Source organism: Triturus cristatus, chromosome 3_2 (assembly GCF_964204655.1).
Source record: "Triturus cristatus chromosome 3_2, aTriCri1.1, whole genome shotgun sequence".
Lineage (NCBI taxonomy): Eukaryota > Metazoa > Chordata > Amphibia > Caudata > Salamandridae > Triturus > Triturus cristatus.
In genome coordinates, this window is record NC_140584.1 from 751,907,551 (window position 1) to 751,934,817 (window position 27,267).

Here is a 27,267-nt window from a genome sequence, read left to right on the forward strand (position 1 = left end):
TTAAAAGGTACACACTGTTTCTCGCGCCTGGTGGTAACTTCCACAAACTTTAATGCATATAGACTTCGTTCAGCACGGCCCAAATAGATGTCTTACTGACTCTGCGGTGCCCCTCCTCAGTTGCACTGCAGAATAACCGCATTGCCAGCTGTGCGCTGCATACATCGACACTGGTTCACTTCACAAGTCTAATCACAGCACAATCCATGAAAGTGTATAAGAGCTCCAGCGTTACAACAAAAAATTATTGCAGAAAGTAATTGCTGTGAGTCATGTAAAGGATGGTCAAAGCAGATCAAAGCACCAAAAAGTAGTTCCAATACTAGACCGAAGATTGGTCATTAAAATAAATGCCATGGGTTCTCACCAAATGAATGTTAGAAATCCTAATGCTGCATACACACCTTTAACTGTGTAGGAACTAGGAGACACAGATATAATAGTAGGTAATTTGAAACTCTGCAGGCAATGCTTAGACTGGATGTAGGCCCAGAGTTTTTGGTTGGTTATTACTGAAATTCATTGCTGAGATCCAGAAAGAATTTAAAGTCAGTCCCAGACCATAACTGATCAACCGGTTGAATTCCAGCACCTGCGGGTTCCTTTCACAGTATTGTGTGGGTTCAATTTGGATGACCTTGTTGTGCCAGATGGAGGCTGCATCATGAATATATGTATGAGTCTTCAAGAGGCAGTGCACCACGTGTAGTTTCAATGAGAACAGAATTTGTTTTACTCACACTCAATGTGGGAGTGCTGTAAAGAGTGCACACCTCTTGGCACCATCAAGAAGAGAATACTTAATAGTAAAGCATCATCTCAGAGAGGCAGATGCCTCAAGCTTAAGAGGCTGCTTTCAGCTTGCCGCCAGGGAGTCTTGGCCTTTGGCCATCCCAAATCCCACACCAACTGTTTGATGAGCTTGCAAAACTTACAAAGCTGGTGCTCAGGTATAGAAGTCTGGATCATCCTAAATAAATAAATAAAGGGGGACATAGTCATCATTTTCACTTTATACGGTCCCACAAGGATATTTTAAGAGAGGTCTATTTATGAAACTCTATGTGGCAGTTCTGATAAGTAGGTAATTCATATTGCCCTGGGCCACTTGTGGCAAATCATTACTGACCATGACTTCCAGATACTTGATGGTGGTTGTAGATCATCTGCAAGTTAGCCAATCCAATAACCCCTCCGTGGTTGTTCGGTTGGGAGATAAAGCTTTGCTTTTATCCCAGCTTATTCTGTAATCAGAAAATGTGGTGATAACAGTGAGCAGATGAGGGATAGAGGGTCCTGGATCGATAAGCAGAAGGAGGAAGTCATACCTATACAGGAGGCAATTCCCCTGCCTCTTTAGCGATAACAGAAATAGTGTTGGAACCCCTGATTTTGTTGCTTAATATTCCCACCCTATCAAGAAAAGGAGGGGTGACAGGGGACAGCTCCGCCAGGTCCCCATGCAATTGAGAACAGTTCTGAGTAAAAGCCAATACAGGTGATGGCTGCTGTTGAGAAATGGTACAGAATGGCAATGTTTCAGTCTTTTAAACAGTCTTTAAATCCTGCTTTCTGAAAGACTTGAAACAGGTGTGGCCATTCAACCCTGTTGAACTCTTTCTCCGCATCCAAGTATATCGCCACATTATGTTCCCCATCATTCGTGTCCTGCCATAGAATGTGCGAAAGAAGGTGCATGTGGCTGGAAAAAGAGCACTTTGTTAAAAAACTCACCTGTGACCTGTGTATTCATGTTTTTTTTGATGACCAACTTTATTGATTTAAAGTCAAACACAATTGCAGCACATGACATTTGAGTGTTTTTACAGGCATTCACCACAATAGCTATTTTTGAGCATACACCAATGAATGGATGAGAGCACCGACCTGGTTCGTTAGTACTGCACCCAAATGCGTAAGTGGAGGATTCACGCAGTTAGTCCAGCAGGTTTAGCAACTTGCACCAAACTCTGTGGTATTTGGCTGGGCATCCCCTGGCCTCGAATAAGGGTCTCGCCTGCGTGGCACACCAGTCTACTCCTCGGCGCCACCTTGCCATGGTTGGGGGTTTTGCCAGCGCCCAGGCAGCTGCTATGTCCACTTGAGCACCGAGACTGCTGTCACAAGAAATGCTTTGTCTGCTCGTGACCCGTCTAGGCCATCCATCACCCCCAGGACCAGATGCACAGTATCATGAGGAACCGGCCATTTCAGGACCTGCGTAAGCTACGTCTCTATTTCTGACCAATATGGAGCAAGGTAGGGGCATGTCCAAATCATGTGATAGATGTCTGCTGGAGCACGGCCGCAGCGTGTGTAGTCAGGGGAGGGATGCAGCCCTGCTCTGTGTAGGCGAGCTGGGGTGATATAGGCCGCATGGAGCTATTATAATTTAATAAGGCAGAGTCTGGCTGATGTCGTAATGGTCTTAGGGGCCATGAGGGCTTGTCGCCAATCCTCTTCCTCCATAGGACCCAACCACCACTCCCAGCGGGTCCAGAGTGGGTCTAAAGTTGCTGGTCCGTTATTAACAAGGGTACGATACATTCGGGAGACCCCTCCTTCCCAGGTTCCCCATCATGACCTGGGATTCTAACGGGTTCCCCATCATGACCTGGGCTTCTAGCGGGTTAAATTCCGGAAGGGACTTACCTGTTGGGATATTTGTGATGAGGGCATGACGAAGTTGCAGATATTTATAAAACTGTGAAGCGTGGAGAGTATAACCTCCCTGCAGGTTCTGGAATGTCCTAATGTGGTCGCCAACCCATACGTCACCCAGCAGAGAGATCCCTATGCAATCCCATTGCTTGAACCCTGAAAGTGCCGCTACTTCCCCCAGCCATGTACTATGCCAGAGAGTTGTGTGTTGTGTCAGTCATTTGTCCCATTGCGTGTCCCTCAGAACTGTGCGGAATGCCTCCAAGACTGCCCTGGCTATCGGCTGGATCCCTTTGGGTATGGGACACACATATAGGTATTCTTTTATTTGGGGGAAATCATGTTTCTGAGTTCCGTCATGTAGACCAGGTCATACCATCCCCCAGTACACCAGTCATGCATTACAAAAAGCCGGGTGGCCAAGTAGTATAGGTGGAGATCGGTCATACCCATACCTCCATCAAAGTGTGGGATCCTGCAAAGGGCAAGAGCAATCCGAGGCCTCGTTCCACCCCATAGAAACCTCGTGGTCACTCCATCCAGTTCCTTAAACCAACTGCGTGGGAAATGAAAAGTGGTGTTCTGAATGATGCACAAGAAATGCGGGAGGATCATTATTTTGAACAGCGCTATCCTCCCGAGTGGGTTGAGTGGCAGGGTTTGCCAGCGCTTGAAATCTGCTTTGGCTTTATTGAACAGCGGGGTAATGTTCATTGCCCATTCCAGCTCAGGGAGCAGAGTGACCCACCCATCCAGGTACTTGAAGAACTGTCTTCTGATGCGGATGGTGGACTGCCAGTCGAAGCATTCCCAGGAGAGGTGAAGGGCACCAGTATCTACTTCTTCGGATTAAGGCAGAGGCCTGAGACGCTCTGAAAGGCCCGTAAGACATCTAGGGATAAAGCTCCGGAAGTGGCCAGGTCGGACAGGTAAAGCAGGATATCATCTGCGTATAAGGAGATTTTGTCAATGTGGTGGGGTCTCCAGGACCAGCCCTGTATCCGGTGATCGGATCGAATGAGGCAGGCCAGAGGCTCCATTGCCAGTGCAAATAAGAAAGGAGAGAGTGGGAAGCCCTTCCTGGTGCCCCTCTGAATTGGAAATGTCTTTGGATAGGGTTCCGTTGGTCAGCACCCTGGCTCTAAGCTGGAGTAGAGGACCTTGACAAGGTGTCGGAACTGTTGTCCCAGACCCATCAGCTGCAGGACGTCCTCCAGATAGTGCCAGTCCACCGCGTCGAACACTTTGTCCAAGTCGACAAGGAGGAGTGCAAGATAGGGCGAACGGACCTGGTGGTTGGCCAGGGCTAAATGGAGACGGCAGAGACAGTGTCTGGTGCTCTGCACTGGCATAAAGCCACATTGATCCGCGTGGACCATCTTATGGAGAAGTGGACAAAGTCTCTGGGCTAAGACTGTAGCGTATATTTTTATCTCCGTATTGATAAGGGAGATTGGATGATAGTCCATGCATCTAGGGGAAGGTGGTTGGGTCTTGGGGAATAAGACAATAGTCGCCACGTCACTCTCTGAAGGGAAGGAGCCAACCTCAGCCACGTGTCGATTGAGGTGCACAAGATGGGGAACCAACAAGTCTCGATATGCTGCAAAGTATTCTTGGGGGAAACCGTCGGGTCCCAGAGTTTTCCCGGCCTTCAGCAGGGAGATCACGCTGTGCATCTCCTCTGGAGTGAACGGGCGGTCCAGGTCAGCTGCCTCATCCCCTGAGAGGTGAGGGAGGTGGATTCCACCTGGCAGAGCACATCGGAAAGGGCAGCCTCTGGTGTCCCAGCAGAGTTCAACTGGGCGTAGTAGTCGGAAACTGCCTGTGCGATGGCAGGTGAAGTGTGTTGAATAGCACCAGAGGGGTCTTGAACTTCAGGGATTATCCTATTCGCGAGAGGGTAGGAGATCAATCTGTGTAACAGACTTCCATTTTTGTCTCCCCAACTGCAAAATTCGCGCCACGGATGAACGCCACAGCATCTTGGCCGAATTCAAGAAGATCTGTTTGATCTCCTCTCGGGTGATCGTCAGTTGCCTGTCTTGATGGGCATCGGGGGTCTCAGTTTGGGTCGCTTCCAACCATATGGCTTGGGCCTCAAGGAGGGTCAGGCGGTCGTTTTGTGCCAAGCGTTTCATGTGCACCCGACCTCTTGCTACACCGCAGATAGTGGCTTTACTTGCTCCCCAGAGGGTGCTCGGAGAGGGATCTGATTAGTGAGAAAGTAGTGACGGAGCTCCTTTATAGACGTCTTAACCTCTTTGTCTTGCAGGAAGCATGAGTTTAGTCTCCACACTGCCCACATTGTGCCTGAGGTCCCACCCAGGTGTGGGGATAGGGCTGAGTGATCCGAAATTCCCCGGGGAAGGATAGTTATATTGAACACCCTGTGGCAGTCGGAGGCAGGCAGAAGTACCAGGTCAATGCGGGAGTGCGTGTGGTGGGCCAACAAGGTGTGAGTATACTGGGTATCTCAGGGATTCTAGACCCTCCAGACACAAGCTGAGAGTGGCTGCTCAATCTGTCACTTTTCATGCATGGGTTAGCCGTGTTGAGGAAGGTATGCCCGTCGCATCTAGCATTGATTGCATAACAGCACTAAAGTCGCCCCAATCACGTCTGCCCCAAGGGTAGGAAGGAGAATGCGTCTGTGAGGTGTTGCAGCATGGAGGCAAGCATGGCAGGTGAGATGTATATGGATGCTAGGTAAGGATGTTTCCTTCTAATTTGCCGGACACAATCACAAATCTGCCCTGAGGGTCTGTCGTGACATGGTCAGGGGTGAAAGGGAGTCCACGCCGCGTTAGGAATGCAACCCCTCGTGAGCTGTGTTCGAAACCGGAGTGCCACACTTTATCGAAACTATATCTTGCGAGGAAAAGGCATTGAGTCCCAAGGAGGTGTGTCTCCTCAAGTAGGAGTATGTGGGGCAAATGGCACTAGGTGTATCTAAGGACTGCTGTTCTTTTGATACAGTCTAGTAGTCCGTTCACATTCCAGGACAAGCATGGAGGGGCCTACCTAAGGTGGATGACTGCATCACGACTGGTGTGCGTGATGAGTGGGCCAAAGGGTAGTGAGCCCCAACGGGGTGCAAACGGGGTAGGCCAAATGCATGCATGTCATGAGTGTTGTGTGTTACATGTTCTTGCAGTGTCAGGCTGGTGAACCAGTGTTGATGTGCTGTCGGTTGTTAGAAGAGGAGACCTTAACAGATGGAAACTTAAAACAACCCAGAGGACAACGGTCCCCTCCCTCCCTCCCGCCCTCCTCCCCCTGCCCTATACTTCCGGAACTGAAGCATCTGTAGCCCTGAAAAGGAAAACATTAACAACAACAACAAGCTAAACTGAAACACTGAGCCGGGGATTGCGTGATGATAGTGGACCCCTCCACGATATTTGCCACTTTGGAGTTTCCAGTACCCTGCTCTCAGACGTCAGGTTACGTTTTCAGAGTGTCAGGCTTTTGGAGAAGTCAGTGTCCGAGGCTACAGGGTCTGGGACCTCGAAGGGTAAAGGATCTCGGTGCATGCTGTCCATGGAGTTCTCCTTGCTGTGGTCCGGTGAAATTGGAGGGTCTGCATCATTCTTGGCATCCAGGGCTCTTGAGCCAACCGATGCAGATGACCCCCTATGGGGTCCCCGGCCTCTGTGGGACTGTGTGCGCCTCCTCTGTTGCCAAGGGGAAGTGCGTCGGTCCCAGCCAGTCTTGCAACCCTCTTGCAGTCCGAACAGGTCACCCCAGCCTCAGGCCACCATGATACAGGCAGGTTGAACGGGGAGTTCAGTGCCAGGAAGCCTTTCAAGGGCAGTGGGAGCTCTCTCTGATTCCCACAAAATCTCCCCAGGGGGCCCGAGGGTCAGAGGTCATCAGTGGTAGGTCACAGGAGCAGCGGCTGTTCAGTGTTCCCAGGGGCAGGATGGGCAGGCCTCCCCAATCTGGGACCGGGGCCCCGGCCGCTTGGGCAGACGGGTGAGGAGACCACCCTCAGCGTACAGTCAGGCCCATGTGGATTGCTTTGCAGGTTGCAGGACCTATATGGCAGGTAGTCCAGTGTGTCTGCGCAGCTGATGCACTGGGGGGCCCCTGCCACATGACTCCTGCAGCTGAACGGCCCAACCCCTACCCCCGGAGACCGCCCAGGGAAAGACGATCAAGGGAAGAGGACAATAGATGGGGGCCAGGGAGTATCTCCCCATGCGCTCACCACAGGACCAAGGCAGTTGACTGGTCCACGCCCAGCCCCTGAGGCAGGCATGAGGGCAGGAGGAATGCGAGGGGAGGACTGGGGGAAGGAGGGGGCAGGGATTCCCTCCTGAGACTCCAGCTGGGCAATGTCAGCAGTCGATCAGCCCGCCGCCGCCTAACCACAGAATGAAGCCACAGCGTCAGGGCCCCCGCCGCACCAGCCGAGCAAGGACAGGCAGGGGGTCGCTCAGAGCACTCCCAGGCAGCAAAGTCCAGTTCAGGCCAGTCCCACTTCTATGCAGCACAGCACCCTGAGAGGGTCAAGGCCCAAGCCACAAGCCTCCCCCCCACTGCCCGAAGCGGCAGCTGAACCCCTGGATCCCGCCTCACTCACCAGGCATTGGCACCCCCACGGCATGGAAATCCACCACAGCCTTGGGTCCCAGTCACTATGGATAAGGCCTCGGGAGTACCCCCTGCCACAGGCCGCCCGGGGATCGTATCCACCCAGGAACATGTCACCTCTTCAAGCCTGCTCCCCAGGCAAATCGCTCGTCACGTGTGGCTCCTCTTGCACCAGGAGCCCCGCTACCGGTAGGCAATCTGCCGCAGATCCCACCAGAATCACCGGCTCTAGTCAGTGGGATGCACCATCTTGCAGCCCTAGGGCCTTAGGGGCTACGGAGTCAGGACGGTCCACATCACCCACCACACGGGGCTCTGATTGCACCAGGAGCCACGCTGCTGGCAGGCACGCAGCAGCAGGATTCGCCAGAGTCATGGGCTCCAGTCAGTGGAAGCTACGATCTTGCAGCCCAAGGGCCTCCAGGGATCTGGAGTCAGAGCAGGCTCCAGGCTCAGCAGGGCAGCAGTTTGAACCACTGTTACACCGCACCAGCTGCAGGGGATGTCAGCATGCGGGTTTAAGGTATGGATGGCAGCTGAAAGCAGTAGCATTCGAAGCGGATGATGGAGGGGTCCGGAGCACTCTTAGAGTGCGACCGCCATCTGGACGCTTCAGGCCATACCCCCCTGTGTATTAATGTTAGGATAAACTTTAAGAAGTGAGTGATGAGCACCTTTGCCGGGACCTTTAAGTCAGTTTTTATGAGAACAAATGGGGTGGCAGTTGCCACATTGAAGCAGGTCCTTCTTTGGTTCTGGAAAAAGGACATATTTACCTTGTTGAAGTTTGAGGTATGGAATCAGTCACCCAGCTCTTAGTAAACCTTAGCAAATAAAGGAATTACAATCTGTTCATTTATTTTCTATTATTATATTCTAATATTAAATGGGAAGGCTGTCATCTCTTGGAGACTTGCCAGTAGGTATAATTTTATGGCATCACACATTTGTCTTCGGTGATGTCATCCTACATGCTGTCAGCCGAGTCATAAATAAGACGAGGGAGATTAAGTCAGTGAACAAATGTGACTGCTTCCACATACTGTGTTGCCTCCATTGTTGAGAAACAGAGCTCATTATAGAAGCATTTGAACTCCTCAGGGATCCCAACTGATTGGGTGATTAGTCCATGAGGTCTATTAAGTTCCAGAATAGAGCATTAGGACTCTTCCTGACAGATCTGGTGGGCAAGAAGGCAGCTGGCTTTTTCCCCACACTCGTAATATTGATGTTTTATACAGCTCAATGCTTTATCTGCTAGTGTGATGAACAGAAATTAGGATCCATTTTAGCTCTCACAAGGAGGCAAAAGATAGCTGTTGTCAGATGTAAGCAGTATTAACCCACCAGGTCATAATTCAGATTTATTTATGGGCTGACTACGCATATAGGCCATACTCGCCACCCATACATTTTGTTGCGAGGTCATTGTTCTGCTTGGGTTTTCGGATCAGATAGAACCCGCTCATCAGAGCCTCACTAACCCAGCCAGAACGTTACCCCCTCCCTAGAACGTATTTACAATCCTACAACCACATATATCTATCACCTAAGGACAGGGGATTCCTACTATGCATACCAAGATCTCATAAATGGCGGCCTCGCGGTCCCATACGAACCCAGACCTCTCTGCCCATACGACAGTATCACAAGTGGCGGCCTCGCGGTCCCATACGAACCCAGACCTCTCTGCCCATACGACAGTATCAGCACAATCGGCGGCCTCGCGATCCCCTATGAATCCAGACCTCTCTGCCCATACGACAGTATCACAAGTGGCGGCCTCGCGGTCCCATACGAACCCAGACCTCTCTGCCCATACGACAGTATCACAAGTGGCGGCCTCGCGGTCCCATACGAACCCAGACCTCTCTACCCAGACGGCAGTCTCAGCACAATCGGCGGCCTCGCGATCCCATACGGATCCAGACCTCTCTGCCCATACGACAGTATCACAAGTGGCGGCCTCGCGGTCCCATACGAACCCAGACCTCTCTGCCCATATGACAGTATCACAAGTGGCGGCCTCGCGGTCCCATACGAACCCAGACCTCTCTACCCAGACGGCAGTCTCAGCACAGTTGGCGGCCTCGCGATCCCCTACGAATCCAGACCTCTCTACCTAGACGGCAGTCTCATACGACAGTTCATCCTATGATCACCATAACATACAAAAAGGGAATCAGTCTCACTATTCATCAGATCACACAAGGATTGCCAGTTCGGGCATAGCCTGTTCTCAGGTTTGAGGGGCTCTTCTTTCCCTTATTCAGTTACCACTTACCTGATCAGGGTTAACATCTGTTCATGTAGCCGCAGCTGACTAGAAGAATAGGCTACCCTCTTATACAAGAACACACAGCATATGTTGGTTCACTACAAACTGGATACTTTATTACTCATTGCACATACAATCACATAACATTACGATATAACACATAACCTGCAAAGAAAAGTGAAAGATTAAGTTGTACACTCTAATAAGAAAGGGTCGACATCACCTTAGTAGTATGTAGCCTGCACTCAGTGGTCATCTAGGCTCCCTTCTCGTCTGTGCCTCGGCTCGCCTGGAATCACCCTTCTCCGAGTCACTGGGACCTCTTCCTTATCGGCTACTCTCTCCTCTCTGATTATTCTGTTAGGAAAGCATCTGTCTCTCAGTTCTTCTCCGCCCTCAAGATGGCGTCTGTCTTCCCTGGAATAAGTAGTAGCTTTACTGCTAACGGCTAGATGCCGCCTACGGACTGCCCATATAACTGCCTCAGACTTTCACTAATATAGAGGTGCATTTCCTCATGGAAAATTCCGGCCCGTAACCTGCCGCCCACCAAATTCTTGTACCTCCCCGTACCAAGGACACGTTCCCAGCCGGCCGGCCTGATGTAGTGTCTTCGGCATGAAGAAAAATACAATCCTTCGATAAGGGCCGGCCTGAACCGGTTCTCTCCAAGCGAATAACACCTCATAACTAAAACATTACGTTTGACCTAGAAGAATCACAAGCTGCCGGAGCAGAAAGGAAGATGGAGTCTCTCCCGTTTGAGGCCTACCAGGCCTGCATTCAGCACGGCTCCATGAAATACCCTCACTACAGGACAGGTTATCCCTAATACTAACGAATCTATCCCCTAGGCTATATGTGCAAGCCCTGATCTATGGGGAAGAGCACAGAATCATGTCGAAGTGCCTAGTAAATAGGCTCCATCCACTACTCTAACCTTTAGGCTTGAATGGTAAGAGACTGAAGTCACATTCAATCACTTGTTAACACAAAAAGGCCAGGAAAATCGAGCAGAACATTTCACCCTTGACTTCAGTCTATTATACATTCATTAAACAGAACTAACATCTGTGGAAGAATAATATGAAACAAAACTAACTGATCTATGTCTAGTACCAGGTGTGCAGAATTGAAGTAGTGAAGGAATACACTCAATAAAGCAACAGATGGAAATCAAAATGCCGATAGTAATCAGAATACCTCCTAATATTTGACGTAACATATGTAAATCAGGTAACCAATTAAAGAGCCAGTCAAACCAGCCCTGGTCAATGTGTTTTCTAACTTCTTCTGTTAAGTCATGTAGCTTATTAATGTGAGCTCGAATGGATTGTGTATGATCAGACAAGTTAAAACAACAAAGACCCTCAAAATCAGAACAATCGTGTCCATGTTTAAGCAAAAGATAATCAATGGCCGCTCGATTTTGCAAGATAGCCCTTCGTTCACCCTGGGCGTCTAATAGCATGTCCGACAGGACTGTAGAAGTATTATTAATGGATTTCACCATCCAGCAGGCTCTTTTCTCAATAGATTTTGCATTATAAACTGCCAAAGCAGGAACACCAATAATTGAAATAGCCAGGCTAAGGTATTCGGACTGAGAATATAAATGCAAAGATGAGTCACAATCCTCCTGTAACCTCACTGTATCTCGAATCACACGAGAGTTGGCATTCGGATGTGATGAAAACATGAGCAAGCTTAGTCTAGTAATGGCACAAGGGCCTCCAGAAATATTTGCGGGGACATATGGCCAGGAAGTATTACCACATGAGAAAAGCCATCCGGCAGGTAGTAACATCGTGCGATAATGACTGGGGGCAACTACCATACTCTTGCAAGTCATGTTATTCTGAACAGAAGTACATATTTTCGGTGTCCTTTGAAGGCACAAAGTTCGTTCATGAGTGGTGAATGAGGTGGCACCTTTCAATTTTAAACGCATACATTCCGAAATTGCACTAGGATTACACGTAAGGAAAAAACACAAATCACCTTGTGTGATATTATAGGTAACTATTTGGGACTGGATGGGGGGTATCGGGTCTGACAATTCAGTACACAAGGGGCAATACTGATGGGTAGCGAAATCGCCCAGAAGAATATTGGGGCGAGCGGTTGATATATTGAAAATATGAGTCAGAGTCTCCAACGAAGCAGGGACAGCAACCAGACAAGTTGCCAAAATGTCATTCACTGATCTCATCGGTGTCAAGCAGAAATGAGGGGCGCTAGTCCCCCGTTTTGCTAGTGAAGTCCAAAAGTTCGACGACGAATCCCACGCAGCGAAGGAACGCGACACTCGGGTTCTCAACTCATCCCGGGTTGATGGGATCCCTCCTCTCTCGTCGTAGCAGCCCAAAAACAGTCCAACGCCGACACATCCTGCAGCAACAGTCCAAAGAATGATCTGAAAGAGAATCAAATACAGGCATTATTCATTCTCGTAAGTAACATTTGTCAGCCGGGACTGCTTCCCAGCTATCTTTCCCTGGTCTCATAACTAAAATGGTATTATCTTGACCGGTTGCAATGACCTCTGCTTGTTCAGGGGGATTCTTAGGCAACTGCACCCAAACTCTGGCCCCAGGATTATCTGTGGAGCCAAAACCTTTCTGGCCTCGTACAGTTAGCAACGTTGGGGCAGTGCCTTTTACCATCTCACCACTGAAGACAGGCATTATTAGCAATTGAGCCACTCGGTCAGTTTTATGTATCAGTAAGTCAACCTCACTGCTATTCAGCAGGAGCACCTTAATCTCTCCCTGATAATCACTATCAATGATTCCTCCAAGCACCTGAATACCTTTTACAGCCAGCCCCGATCTAGGGGCAATTAATCCGAAATTTCCAGGTGGTATCTGAACACCAACACCTGTTTCAATGATGACTCGATCTTTACTTTTTATAATGGTGTCATCCATGGCATGCAAGTCTAAACCTGCCGACCCTGGGGTCGCTCTGCATGGAGCTAAAGCTCCGGGAGTAATCTCCCAGTACATCACAGTCTCTCTGATCTCGTTAGGTTTAGCATCAACATTCGGAGGAAACAAACGCATAAGTGGGGATTCAGCATTTAGAAAAGGACGGTTATTCAAAATCAATAGCGCTTGAGGCAAAAAATCTCACCAATTCTTATACTTGTCATCTGTTAATTTGCGAAGTTGGTCTTTTAGCAGGCCATTCAACCTCTCCACAAGACCCGAGGCCTGTGGATAATATGGTATATGAAATACCCATTCAATATTGTTTTCCACACAGAATTCCTGTACCAATCTTCCACGAAAATGGGATGCATTATCAGATTGAATTTGGAATGGCACACCATAATACATCATAATCAATTCCAATTATGAGTTCTAAGAGTGGCACCACTAATACAGAGTATTCTTTTCTAGGAATTCTACCTATTCTCATTTCAAGTAAGGTTTGAACTGCAGGAGTTTCCTTTCCACCTAATCCGGTAATTGTAAAAGGCTGACCTTTAAACTTCTTTGATTTTCCATGAATAAGAGTGGCCTCCGCTCCTGTATCTACCAATGCTCGGGCCCTTTGGATATTACGATGTCTCCAATAAATATCAATATCTACATAGGGTCTATTATTTCTGTGAGCCCATCTGTGTACTGGAGCTTGACCTATTTCCTAGTCCTTTTTATTGTGTTCTGTGTACCAGGATAAATCAGGATAAAGACTCTCACGGTTCCTAGGTATCGATACCTCCTGTTCATATCCATCTCCATTACGAAATGGATTACTGTTCCCTGCATTGTACTGCGGGTTTCGATCGGCCAATATGTGTCGATCCTCTCTCCTTCTCAACTCAGGGGATTGATCCCTATCATCTCTACGTCTGCTGTTAACATAATCATCTCTCCCCCTCTCTCTTTCCCCCTCTCTCTCCCTGTCTCTCTCACGACGGGGGGACAAATCACGCACATAACGTCGATCATCACGACGATCAGAGCGCCCACGGCGGTCGTCATCACCGCTACCGTCAGATCACACTCAGTTGTCCGAACACGCCGGGCACCCTCCTTTCGATCCAAGCCACGTTTGCGAAACATTTCCCACAAACGAGAAGTAGTCTCACCATCAATGTCCTCCTTACGCACACCATCAGCCAGAAGAGCAAGAAACATATCACGTCTAGTAAGTTTATTTTCACCAGGAGTACGAGTGTCAGGCCGGGACTGCCGTTCAGGTTTAAACCACTCACCCAACTCACCGAGTTGGCGTACCGATTCCAGCACCACAGATAACATGTTACCAGTCTGATTAATCAATAAAGTCATCATGACCTGCTTATAAGCAACAGGGGAAGAACGAATAATACGATTCCGCACAGAAGATGTCAAGAAAGCATCAAGCAACCGGTCAGCAGTATTCAGAAAAATTGCCGTTTTCATCACCTCCTCTTTGAGACGTTGCGCAGCATCGCGCAAAGTATACCACGGTTTGTCATTCACAGGCCAGTCAGACTCAGTAGGATATTTTTGATTACAACCCTCAGTCGCCAATTGAAGCAAAGAAATTTGACCACCACCATTAAAGTTACGAAAATGATCCTGTACAGTAGAATCCGAACTCAAGGAACAAAACTTCAAACAATCGCCAGCATCCAACATAATGCCAGCAGCGCCCAGTTCATAAAGGCGCACCATCCATGTGAGCAAGGGCTCACCAACTCGTTGCCGAAATCGCTGCAAAATATCACTAATTTCTTGTTGAGTAAAATCCTCCAAAGAGTCTAAAGCAATACCATTCGGAGCACCGGGAGCCTGCTGCACCTTCCGTCGAAAAACTGGATGCGTCGAGACCGCGGGATGAGCATCACAAGGAGCTCGACCAGTACACGTAGAGGAACAATCAGTGGAAGAAGCGTTGACCCCGCTCGAAGGACGAGCGCAATTACGGGGTGCACCATCAGAGGCGCAAGAAGCAGATTTACAAGCACGGCCGGAGCGAGAGGACTCGCGCTTGGCAGACTCCTCACCCGAGGAAGGAGAATCACTCGAGTTCCAGATATTACCATCCCATTCATCAGGATTCCAATCCAGTCCGGCTTTCGCCACGACCAGACGCACCTTCCGCGTCGAAACCCGACCACGCCGATTCTTGTATTTATAACGAGCAATTCGCACAGCCGCTCTCTCGGCAATAGTTTGGTACGTCTCAAGCTTATCAGCAAGCAACTTATTTTGACACCGCAACAAAGTATGAGCATTCTGAATCTCAACAAAGTTCGCTTCTAAATCCTTATGCAAGTTCTGCAACTTCAACAATCTCTCATTGAGAAGCCTGTACGCAGACAGAACAATCCAACCTCTGCGCCCTAAAACGGGAAGCTCATCACCCTTAGATACCGGCGCCTTCTGTAAGCAAGTAATCACATTAGCCAGCTCCGCCAGCTCCAAAAAAGAATTCCAATTCTCACTCAAACCAGTAGAATCAGCCCACTCACGGGCTAAGGCTTCATAAGGCGTTGAATCCCAACCGGGAATATCAACGGGCAACTTAAAAGTAGATTTCGACTTTCTAGAAAACATTTTTGAAAAGAAAGAAAAAGAGAAAAAGAAAAAGAAGAAAGAGAAAAGAAAATTATACGCAGGTAGATACAAATAATATACAAACAAAACCACGCACGCGCCAAAAGCAAACACAATACAACCACAACGCACACAGGTTTCGTAAACGGTTCGTGACGCCAAATGTTCTGCTTGGGTTTTCGGATCAGATAGAACCCGCTCATCAGAGCCTCACTAACCCAGCCAGAACGTTACCCCCTCCCTAGAACCTATTTACAATCCTACAACCACATATATCTATCACCTAAGGACAGGGGATTCCTACTATGCATACCAAGATCTCATAAGTGGCGGCCTCGCGGTCCCATACGAACCCAGACCTCTCTGCCCATACGACAGTATCACAAGTGGCGGCCTCGCGGTCCCATACGAACCCAGACCTCTCTGCCCATACGACAGTATCAGCACAATCGGCGGCCTCGCGATCCCCTACGAATCCAGACCTCTCTGCCCATACGACAGTATCACAAGTGGCGGCCTCGCGGTCCCATACGAACCCAGACCTCTCTGCCCATACGACAGTATGCCTCCCCCTCGACCACTTGGCAGAGGGGGAGGCATCGCCATTATTTACCGTGACTCCTTCACCTGCAACGCCAGCGATGCACAAATCCCAGACTCGGAAAGTCTTCAATTCTCAATTAAACTTGACCCTATGAACTCCCTTTCAGGGATTCTAATCTACCGTCCCCCCGGCCACCCCGGCCCTTTTTCCAATGCCCTCCTAGACATGGTAGCAACACAGGCTCACTCCGCCACGAACTTCATCTTAGTGGGAGACCTGAACATCCACTTTGAAGACACGGCAGATTCTGGAGTAGCCGACCTGATCTCCGAACTAGCGGTCTCGGACCTCCGTCTCATTAACTCAGGAGCCACCCACATCAAAGGCCACCTGCTGGACCCAGTGTTCACCAGCACCCCCGCGATGCAAGAAATAGACTCCATTCCCCTTCCCTGGACGGACCACTTCTTGGTCCTATTCCAACTCCCAGGACCCCTCAAGAAACCTCAGAAACCTCCCTCCTTCACTAAAGGCAGGACTTGGTCCAAACTACCTATTGAAGAATGGGCCAACACCCTGACATCTACCACCCCTACTCTCGACAATATCCCGGACAACGCCGATAGCAACTTCAGAAATTGGATCACGACCTCCCTTGACTCTGTGCTCCCACTCAGAATGCGCGAAGATAAGACCAACAACATCGGCTCTGCTCCGTGGTACACCCCAGAACTCCGCCAGCTCCGCAAAAACTGTAAAAGAGCTGAACGGCTTTGGAGAAAAGACTGGCACAACGCCAGCAAAGAGGCATACCACTCCTCAGTCAAAACCTATAAAACCGCAATCAAGCTCTCCAAAGCCTCTCACTATGACACCCGGATAAAGGAATCATCCAATTCCTCTAGGGAATCTTATCTCATTGTGAAGGAGCTTCTGAAAGTTCCCATCGCTTCCTCGCCCACCACCCCTCAGGTAGATAGAAGTAATGACCTAGCCTCATACTTCAACAACAAAATTGCCCGCATCCTCACATCCCTCCCTCCCCCCAGCTCCCCTTCCCGCAGAAACACTATTCAGCCCCCCGATGAGACGGGATTACGTCCCCAACTCGAGACATTCAAGCCGACAACGCCCAACGAGGTGGAAACGACATTGAATAAAATAAAAAGTGGATCTCCTTTAGACCCTGTTCCTCTGAGATTCCTCAAAAACGTGGCCCCCGCTATCACCCCTACAATCACGGAGCTTATCAACTGCTCACTTGCTCAAGGATCAGTCCCCCACAGCTGGAAAAAGGCAGTGGTGAAGGCACTCCTTAAAAAACCTCAGCTCGACCCTACTGATATGGCAAACTACCGGCCCATATCACTCCTTCCAGGGATTAGCAAGATCACCGAGAAACTGGTGAATAGTCAACTCTCCAGATTTCTCGAGACTAATAACATCCTGCGGCAATCCCAAACCGGGTTCCGTCCGGGACACGGCACAGACACCGCCCTGCTTGCCGTCATCGAGGAAGTAAGGCGCATTCTAGACTCAGGGGGATCAGTGGCAGTGATCCTCCTGGATCTGAGTGCCGCCTTTGACACGGTCAATCACCGTGTCCTTCTTCACCGACTGGCTGCAGCAGGGCTCACCGGGATGGCACTCAAATGGATAGAGTCCTTTCTCACTGAACGCACGTTCCAGGTTTGGGATGGCGAATTCCACTCGGCCACACTCCCACTCACCAGCGGGGTTCCTCAGGGCTCCTCCCTGAGCCCCACACTTTTTAATGTGTATATGGCCCCCTTGGAAGATGTGGTAACACCATACGGGATAAAAATCGTGAGCTACGCTGACGACACACAATTGGTCGTCTCCCTCTCCCAACTTGACGACCACCCAGACAAATTACCAAACTGTCTCACCGAAATTCACGGGTGGATGTGTGAATCGTCATTAAAACTCAACGGTTCCAAAACCGAGGTGATGCTCATGGGCAAACAATGGGCGACCATCCCCCCGGCAATTTGGCCAGACGTGTTCGGGGAAATCCCCACCCCGAAACACGAAATCAAGACCCTCGGAGTCTGGCTAGAACCCGCTCTCTCAATGAAGACCCAAGCGGCTAAAACCGCCGGAATCTGTCTTGGGCTTCTGCGAACTGTTCGCAAAATTTCTCCCCCTCCTACCACCCGTGTCCAGGAAACTAATAGTACAGGGCCTCATATTGTCACGGCTAGACTACAGCAACTTGGTCTACCTAGGTGCGCCGGAAGCCACCTTAGCGAGACTGCAAAGAACTTAGAACGCTGCAGCCCGCCTAATCATGAGCGTACCTCCTAGAGCATCCGCTAAACCCGCCATCAAGGCGCTGCACTGGCTGCCAGTCCGCCAAAGGGTGGAGTTTAAGGCCATGTGCACGGCCCATAAACTAATCAACGGATCGGGACCTGCGATCCTTAGGGGTCTGGTCACCCCCTACATTGCACCAAGGGCCCTACGGTCGGAGAACGAGCACCTGGCCAACATCCCTAAATTCAAAAGAACACGCACTGGAGGCCGACGCTTCTCTGTTAAAGCGTCCACTGGTTGGAATTCTCTCCCACGCTCCCTCAGACTGGAACCCAACCACCTGACATTCAGGAAAAAACTTAAAACCCTTCTGTTCCCTAAATAAACCCCCCACCTCTCTCCCCCTCAGCAGGACTCAATATTAACAGCGCGGGGATGCCCTCGGGTCACCAGGCGCTATACAAATTGCTAAATAAATAAATAAATAAAAGTGGCGGCCTCGCGGTCCCATACGAACCCAGACCTCTCTACCCAGACGGCAGTCTCAGCACAATCGGCGGCCTCGCGATCCCATACGGATCCAGACCTCTCTGCCCATACGACAGTATCACAAGTGGCGGCCTCGCGGTCCCATACGAACCCAGACCTCTCTGCCCATACGACAGTATCACAAGTGGCGGCCTCGCGGTCCCATACGAACCCAGACCTCTCTACCCAGACGGCAGTCTCAGCACAATCGGCGGCCTCGCGATCCCATACGGATCCAGACCTCTCTGCCCATATGACAGTATCACAAGTGGCGGCCTCGCGGTCCCATACGAACCCAGACCTCTCTGCCCATACGACAGTATCACAAGTGGCGGCCTCGCGGTCCCATACGAACCCAGACCTCTCTACCCAGACGGCAGTCTCAGCATAGTTGGCGGCCTCGCGATCCCCTACGAATCCAGACCTCTCTACCTAGACGGCAGTCTCATACGACAGTTCATCCTATGATCACCATAACATACAAAAAGGGAATCAGTCTCACTATTCATCAGATCACACAAGGATTGCCAGTTCGGGCATAGCCTGTTCTCAGGTTTGAGGGGCTCCTCTTTCCCTTATTCAGTTACCACTTACCTGATCAGGGTTAACATCTGTTCATGTAGCCGCAGCTGACTAGAAGAATAGGCTACCCTCTTATACAAGAACACACAGCATATGTTGGTTCACTACAAACTGGATACTTTATTACTCATTGCACATACAATCACATAACATTACGATATAACACATAACCTGCAAAGAAAAGTGAAAGATTAAGTTGTACACTCTAATAAGAAAGGGTCGACATCACCTTAGTAGTATGTAGCCTGCACTCAGTGGTCATCTAGGCTCCCTTCTCGTCTGTGCCTCGGCTCGCCTGGAATCACCCTTCTCCGAGTCACTGGGACCTCTTCCTTATCGGCTACTCTCTCCTCTCTGATTATTCTGTTAGGAAAGCATCTGTCTCTCAGTTCTTCTCCGCCCTCAAGATGGCGTCTGTCTTCCCTGGAATAAGTAGTAGCTTTACTGCTAACGGCTAGATGCCGCCTACGGACTGGCCATATAACTGCCTCAGACTTTCACTAATATAGAGGTGCATTTCCTCATGGAAAATTCCGGCCCGTAACCTGCCGCCCACCAAATTCTTGTACCTCCCCGTACCAAGGACACGTTCCCAGCCGGCCGGCCTGATGTAGTGTCTTCGGCATGAAGAAAAATACAATCCTTAGATAAGGGCCGGCCTGAACCGGTTCTCTCCAAGCGAATAACACCTCATAACTAAAACATTACGTTTGACCTAGAAGAATCACAAGCTGCCGGAGCAGAAAGAAAGATGGAGTCTCTCCCGTTTGAGGCCTACCAGGCCTGCATTCAGCACGGCTCCATAAAATACCCTCACTACAGGACAGGTTATCCCTAATACTAACGAATCTATCCCCTAGGCTATATGTGCAAGCCGTGATCTATGGGGAAGAGCACAGAATCATGTCGAAGTGCCTAGTAAATAGGCTCCATCCACTACTCTAACCCTTAGGCTTGAATGGTAAGAGACTGAAGTCACATTCAATCACTTGTTAACACAAAAAGGCCAGGAAAATTGAGCAGAACAGTCATCCAGCACTCATTTAGCAAAATGTAGGTGTGGAGATGCTGTAGTTTCTGTTTGGCCTCTGGATGTTTACATTTCCAAGTCAGCATCCACTACCATCCTGGATGACACCCAGGTTCAAATCTAATTGGACAAGAGAATTGTCGAGAAGCCATGGTCATGAATGTTGCAGGAAATCAAGTTGAACGAGAGCATGCCAGTCAAGAGAAAGGTGTTGATCCATAACGCAGTGCCAAAGTGGTAGGAGTAGAGCATAAATTCAGGTCTCTGTGGTGCAGGAGAAGCCAGGGGTCAACCAAGCCAGGTCTGACAGTAAATCTAGAAGTGCTATCCTATCTTGGTTCCAACTAGTCTCTGGCACCCAGTCCCCTCCCAGTATCAGACAGATTTGCCTAAGGTCCATTGCCTTAGAGTGGTAAGAGACTTTGAGTCCCGTGGGAGAGTATATGCTGCCTATTATAACCTGTGTGTACTGAATTAGGAGTTTAATGAGCACATTCCCTCTGCCCTTATCTTTCCAAGTGCCGTGTATAGGGACAACATCCACTTATGAAGCAGAATAGTGGTACCACCTTCTTAGGGTCAGTGCATAAATCACTTACTTTACCCACTTAGTCTTGCAGCAGATAAGTGTGTCTCTTTCAGTATGGGCACATCTGGAGATGTGGTTCTAAATAGGCTAATAGTTTTTTCTGCTTCATATAGCTGTTGAGGCCATTCACATTCATGGAGACGATCCGTAGATCATTGGAAGACATGGTAACATCTAGTAGTCAACAAAGGAGTCTGATCAAAAGGTGCTCCGATGAGAGCTATTAGCGAATGGACGAAAAGGGCTTCAGTATAGGCTAGTAGAGGTAGAGTCAGTCAGTGGCGTCCCCCAGCTCAATGAGCCACACAATGATTGGAAGTGAGCTAAGATAGGTGTTGGATTTCATTTTTCTTTCTGGGTGGGTTTCAGGGGTGACCTGGATTTGTCCTGGTCTCTTGTTGATTGTGAGGAGACTGCATGCTACTGGTCTTGGGTGTGTATGTCGACCTGTGAGGTGCTTAACTCTTGTTCTCACCATAAGTTTGTCAGAGGGTTTTGTAGATTCTTTTTTGTCAGTTGGATTTACCAGTGCTGTCTCCACAGGGTGTGTAAGGCAGGTGTCCAGAAAGGACTCCATAGCATTTAGTTCAGTAAATATGTGTGTCTTGTCATTCACTGTGATGATCTTTACAGCAGGATCCAGTTGGCTGTGTCAGATGTCCATGCACTTCAAAATAGGTTAAAGGGCCAGGTATTGCTTCCTCAAGAGATTGGTTGCATGAGAAAATTCAGTAAAGATGGCAATTTGGTGATCATTATACTAAAAGGGTCCATGTTGATGAGAGAGTTGGAGAATAGTGTGAGATTGTGTATGGCAAAGAAGACAAGCAATGATAGGTCTGGGATCATCTAAGCTGAAATCCTGATGCACCTTCAATCTATGTGCTTTACAAGACAATAGGATCAGCCACAAACATACTGGAGGTTGGGATGGTGCAAAGTAGCAGCACCTGTAGACTGTACCCTTCAGTGGGCTAGCTAAAGATAACCACGCAATCCGAGATGGACTCCATATTGTACCAGTGACTTAGGGGTTCCATGAGAGGAAGCTGACAGAGCCCTGAGTAGCGCACTTCCAAAGAATCAAAGTCTATACAGGTAAGAAATGCCAGAAAAAGGAAAGTGGCAACCGCTGTATTAAGATCGCTAATATATTTGGTGCAAATTCTGTGAGATGCAAGATGGCAGTTTAAAAGGTCTGTGAGAGCTGAAGTAGCAGAACCATCAATGAGCCCAGTACACAATGACCACCAAAGTGGGCCAGCAGCCAAAGCAGGGGTGGAGGCAACCGGTAAAATCAAGAAGGGGTCAGCATGTAGGGAAGTGCAGTAGTTTTCGGCCACCATGCCATGCACACTGCGTCATCAATCCAGGGAAACTGCAGTGTTATTGAGTCTCCTGTAGAGCAGCACTGAGGACCTGTCAGAGCACAAACAGGCTGCTTACTGGTAGAAGAAATTATGCTCCAGCAGCACCAGCAGCTGTTCATGCCTTCCAGGTCACAGAGTATGGGTTGCAGTGATCACCACTACAGACTTTGGAGCAGGCTGTGTGCATAGCAGTGTGGCCCCAGCTACCAGCACTGTCTGCACTCCTTGTGCACAGCAACTGTGGGGTTCTGCCCCCTTGGTCGGAGCTGCCAGGGGTGCTCACCAGAGATCTATTAGTGGATGTCTGTAATTAGCTGTCAGCAGCCACAAATGGGACAGGTTCAGCAGAGCTACTTTAATGAGCTGCCATCTTGCTTGGGTCATGGATCCGCCTTCGACTTGCCTAAATCTTGAATACGTTACCTTGTTGTGCTGTTCGGAACGCCTCTGATGTTTGAACTTTTCGAACTAAGAAAAAAAACGCTTCTGGCTGAAAGGACACTTTAGTAACAGAGGTAAATTTGATAGAATAATTGGAAGAGTGAATGCTGTGCCATTTGTCAGAATTGTTTCAGCTTGAGAGTAACCCATCTATTTCTTGTTTTTTTTGGTTTCTTTTCTTGTGTATCCATAACAGGTCATTCAAAGAGATGACTAGTGGAATCAAAGAGTTCTACATCAAGATCATAACTTCTGGAAGACAAATGCAGAAGATATCCCCTTACACATTCCCCCATTTTCCCTTCACAACAGCAAAAATGTCCAAATATTGATGGCTGCATTAAGGAGAATAAAGTGAGAGAGATCCATGCTGCTGCTTCAATGGTTCACTGACACAATATTGTGGTAAATAATATAATTGACAAAAATATTGTGTCAAAAATAACAATTGTCCGCTTCTATATTCAAAATGGCAAGTACAAAAATATCAGAAAAAAATAATTGTTGACACTATTAGCGTCCATAAAAGTAGTAAATGTTATTTCTGTATTATGTACATTTTAAATAATGTACTGTAATGTAAAAAAAATAATATGTACTAATATTTATTACTAATACCGCCTGGCCGCAGCCAGTAGGTAGTTATAGTTAGGACCTGGTTTCCATATGAAAACCATTTTTGACTGGCCTATTTCTTTAGGGCTGGTTGATGAATCTTAGCGAAATTTTCCCCAAAAAAGTGTGCCGTGGGTCCTATTGTGAATGGAAATTTCAGGATGATCCATCCTGCCGGGGCTGAAAAAAGGGGGGCCAAAAAAGTGCTGGATGGAATTACACCAAATTTGTCAGAAAGGTAGCTCTAGGTCCAGAAGGAGCCCTTTCTGTTAATTTGATGTAAATCACTTCAGTAGTCTTTGAGAAATTTTAAGAAAAACACATTTATATATGTAGAGGTGCAAAAAACCCACAAATACTCCCGATCTTGTGCAGAGGTCTGATTGGCTGCCCACAATTCAACCAGGAAGTGATAGCAACCATCTTGGGACTCGGTCTCAGCCGAAAATGAAATTTTAAAAATGAAAAAATAAAGAAGGGGGAAGGGTAGGAATACCCTGACCTCCTAGCACTGGTGCTGGGGTCCCCCAAGGATAGTGCAAGCAAAAAAAAGCTTTTTTTTTTTAATGTTGCTTCTAAATTTTGAGGATTCGCAAATTTGAGAGATTTTTTTTTAAAGTGCTTGTTTACACTTTAGCCCCCAAGTGTGTGAGGTCCAGGGGCATACATAAAAGTATGGAGGATGGTACACAAGGCCCCCCTCCTGTGGCTTTTTAAAAACCCCAGGAACCACCACCTCCATTGTGGCTTTATAAGTATATTGGAGCAGGGGCTGCGAGGACCTCCGCTCCATTGCCCTTAAAGGCCTTGGCCACCACCACTTTCCTGAGGCTGCAAATTCAAATAACAAAAGGAAAGTGGCCCCTTTCATTGACCATTTATGGCTCCAGGGACCACCACCAGGGCTTTCTTTTTTTTGTATAAGGAGGAGGGCAGCATGGCCTCCCTCCTGGAGCCACTAATGGCCCTGGGGTTTTGCTCCGGCTTTCTCTCTCGGTCCCCACCCTTGGTGGTAGCTTTGATATCTCCTGTGGAACAAGAGCAAACATTAAGTCCACTTCTGGCTGGAGGCAGATGGAAAATTGCTGGATTTCTTTTGCCAAATACCACGCTCCAAGTGGAGTGTGAAGTGGTGGAGCAGAAGTTACCACCCCAGGCTACTGAAGGCATTGTCCTTTTGACCCACACTTCTACCTTGGTAGTATGCAACTCACATGCCCAAAAAAACACTCACACACCCATACAGTATTCACACACACAGTAACTGACCCATATAGCCACTCACACACCCACTCACAGACCCATGCAGCCACTAATACACTCACTCACAGATCCATAAAACCACTTAAAAACCCACTCACAGACCTATACGTGCCCAGAAAACTACTCGCATACCCATACAGCACTTACACACCCAGTCACAGACACATACAGTCACTCACACACCCACTGAAGGACCCATGCAATCACTCCCACTCCCACTCACAGACCCATACAGGCAATCACATACCCACTCACAAACATTAGTTCTTACAGTTAGGAAATAGAATAAAAAAAGAACCTTTTAAATTCACTAAAAACAACAAAGGTTACAGGGACATTATAGTTAGGAAATAACAATAAGAAACCTCAGAAATTCACTAAAAATACCAAATGTTAAAGGGACGTTATAGTTAGGAAATACCATGAACTGTTACTTAGAAATGCACTGCAAAAATAAAAATTACAGGGATGTTATAGTTAGAAAATAGAATAAATAAACCTTGAAAATTCACTGAAAAAAAACAACGGTTAGAGAGACGTTATTTTTAACCTTAGATTTCACTCTATAAAACCATCGAAAATCAGCTGTTATAGTTACCTGAGCTAACTATAAATTATGTCCCCTGCAATGCACTGCTTATGACCTCATATATTACATCACTGATGGTATCTTGAATGACATTACTGATATTACAGATGACATCACTGATGATATCATCCACAAAACTACTCACACTCACTCATACACCCATACAACCTCTCGTACGACCACTCACATACCCACACAAACAATTACATACCCATTCACAGACCCATACCAGTACTCACATACCCAATTACTCCTCCATAAAGACACTCACACACCCACTCACTCATTCATACAGCCATTCACATGACCATTCACCCACCCATACAACCACTCATACAACTAGTCATTCACCTCTACAGACACTCACATAGTCACACACTTACCCAAACAGCTAATCACACACCCACTTATTTACCTACAACATCACTGAAACACCCACTCACTCACCCATACAGCCTCTCAAGACAGCCAATCACTCACCCATACAAACACTCACTCACATACCCATACAACTACTTACATACCAATTCACACATCCATACAAGCAGAAGAGAAGACGTTGAGCCAGAAGCAGGACTCAAGTGAAGCAAACACCATTAAAGCCGATTTTTGCAAAACAAATGACATCAAAAACCTGACATTAGAACTGAACAAAATCATCACTCATCTTCAGCGTCATCACCTTCTCTTCAGAAGATCGGTTCTTCTCACCTTTCTAGCCACAACTTTCTTCTCAAACAAACAGAGCCTAATTAGAGTTCAAAATTCTATTTTCCACATGGCATAATCAAAAAACCCATGTTTGGATTAGAAATTGGATAATCTCTTACAAGCTTTGTTTCGGTTCCAGGTCCTGAGAAAAACCCCCTCAAAGAATTTAGGAGTTTGAAACGCGTTCACCAGTATTCTTGACCAAATGAGTGAATATGTATTTTGTATCAGGCTAACCCTTTTATGTACTAATGTTTTTATGAATGTTTGACAAATCATTGAATAAATTACTGGGGTTAACTGAATACCACGCTGTTTTGTCTTCATCTAGACCAGGGTTGTGCTGAAAAACAATAGTTAGTTCTTGAAATATACTCCCCAACCTTGTTGGACTTGTTTTTTCTTTTTTCTCTTTTCATTTTTCACATGTATGTCAGTTTTTCAATTTTGTTTGGAACCTTAACTTATTTTTTGTGGCAAACATTGTTTGTTTACTTACTGTTTAGTATAGTTTAAATTATATGTGTACACACTACATGTAATACACTCCATGTAGTGATGGTATTTGTTGTGGTCTATGGAAATTGATTAATAGATCTAATGAAGATTAATAGGATTGCAAACATTTAAAAATTGGTTTTTGAATTTCTTTTGAAACTAAAAATAAAAAAATAAAATTAGTTTATTTTCAATCACAATGAGTGTCACGTGTGATTTGAGGAAAGGAATTTGTGAATTTTGTATCAGTACTGGCATGTGTGTTGTTGTTAATTCTACAATATAGCCATTCTTACACCAACTCACTTAACCAAATATCCACTCAAACAGCCACTCACTCACCCATACATCTACTTATACACAGTCACACACTCATACAGCCATTCAGATACCCACTCACGCACCCATAGAGTCTCTATACTCCTACTACCTCACCCATAGAATCAGTCACACTGCCACTCACTCCATACAACCACTGACACACTCTGCTACTCACCAATACAGCTAATCACACAGCATGTTACTCACCTACACAACTACTCACACACCCACTTATACACCCATACAACCAATTACAGACCCATACACATAAGGATACATTCACATATCCACTCACATAATTTATGTTAGAAGTAATATCACTCAGTAGTATTGTAACTAACATAATAATCTAACTTTTGCAGTAGATTAATTTATATGTGTACAACCTATAAACTCCTAAAAACATTTACACTCACTTGATGATGTCATTAGAGATGTCTTCACTGATGTAATTTGAGAAGTCACTGACAATGTCATAAGTGATGTAATATGTGAGATCATGAGCAGTCTATTGTGAGAGGTGTGAGTTATAGTTAGCCCAGCTAACTATATCTGCTGAATTTCACTGGCCTTGTACAAGTGAAACCTGAGCCTAACTAGAACGGCCCTGTAATCACTGTTTTTTTCAATGAATTTCTGCGGTTTATTTTTTATTCCATTTCCGAACTATAATGTACCTGTAACATTTTGTTTTTTTTAGTGAATTTGTAAGTTTTTTTTAAATGTTAATTTCTAAATATAATGTCTCTGTAACCTTTGTTTTTTTCAGTGCATTTCTATGTTTTTAAGTAGTAGTCGTGTTTGCAGATATGTTGA